The 1,099-nt window shown below is 33.0% G+C and overlaps 1 pseudogene; it reads left to right on the top strand.

The window, feature by feature from the left end:
- The first annotated feature begins 227 nt into the window (after positions 1 to 227).
- LOC145799581 (putative LRR receptor-like serine/threonine-protein kinase At3g47570 pseudogene) lies at positions 228 to 797 on the top strand (annotated as a pseudogene).
- The last annotated feature ends 302 nt before the right edge of the window (positions 798 to 1,099 follow it).

Here is a 1,099-nt window from a genome sequence, read left to right as displayed (position 1 = left end):
CATTTCAATCTTTCATGTCGAATGAAGCATTGTGCGGTTCACCAAAGTTTCAAGTCCTGCCATGTCATACTAGTTCCCTTCATCATTTGAGGGAAAAAAGAGTGGCTCTAACTTTATATATTTTGTTATCTATTGAGCCCATACTACTTTCTATGACCTTTGTGTTCTTGTTCATAAAATGTTGAAGAAGAAATAAAACTCCATCCAATATTGATCTCTAACCAAAAATGACACCTCCAAGAATCACATACCAACAGCTTTTTCGAGCAACTAATGGGTTTAGTGAGAGCAACTGGCTTGGTGTGGGGAGTTTTGGTTTTGTCTACAAAGCTATCCTTGGAGATACCATAGTTTTGGCTATAAAGGTATTCAACTTGCAAGTAGAAGGTGCATTCAAGAGTTTTGAAATAGAATGCGAGATAATGCGACACATTCGTCATCGCAATCTTACTGAGGTCATTAGTAGCTGCTCGAACCTTGATTTCAAAGCTGTAGTACTTGAGTATATGCCTAATGGGAGTCTTGACAAGTGGTTGTATTCTTACAACTATTTCTTAGATATGTTGCAGAGATTAGACATAACGATAGATGTTGCATGTGTTTTGCAGTATCTTCACCATGATTATTCAATGCCTTTGGTTCACTGTGATTTGAAACCCAACAACATCCTACTAGATAATGATGTGGTTGCACATGTGACTGATTTTGGCATTGCGAAGTTATTAGATTTGGGGGAGTGTGTCACAGATACAAAGACCATAGCAACATTTGGGTATATAGCACCTGGTGACTTCTAAATTCTATAGTTGTTTCTAATTTATATAGACTTGCACTTTTCATATTATAGCACAAAATTTTAAATATAATTTTCATAGAAATTTTTATGATTTTGTTGACGACGAGCTAATTCTTTAAATGGTAAGTTACACCAATCTCCATTGAATAATGATAAAAAAAAAAATACAATAAATTATGCAATTTTAACATAATTATATTGACCTCCCTTTCAATACTAAAAAAATTAACAATGTTAACTTTAATAAGTAAATTACTTTTTTGCCTTTACACATTATATTTTTTATTTGTCAAATTTAACAAT

Source organism: Camellia sinensis, chromosome 9 (genome assembly GCF_055761805.1).
Source record: "Camellia sinensis isolate YWXY chromosome 9, ASM5576180v1, whole genome shotgun sequence".
NCBI classification, from domain to species: domain Eukaryota; kingdom Viridiplantae; phylum Streptophyta; class Magnoliopsida; order Ericales; family Theaceae; genus Camellia; species Camellia sinensis.
Note: the sequence above shows the minus strand (reverse complement) of the source record. Positions and strands in the feature narration are given on the sequence as shown.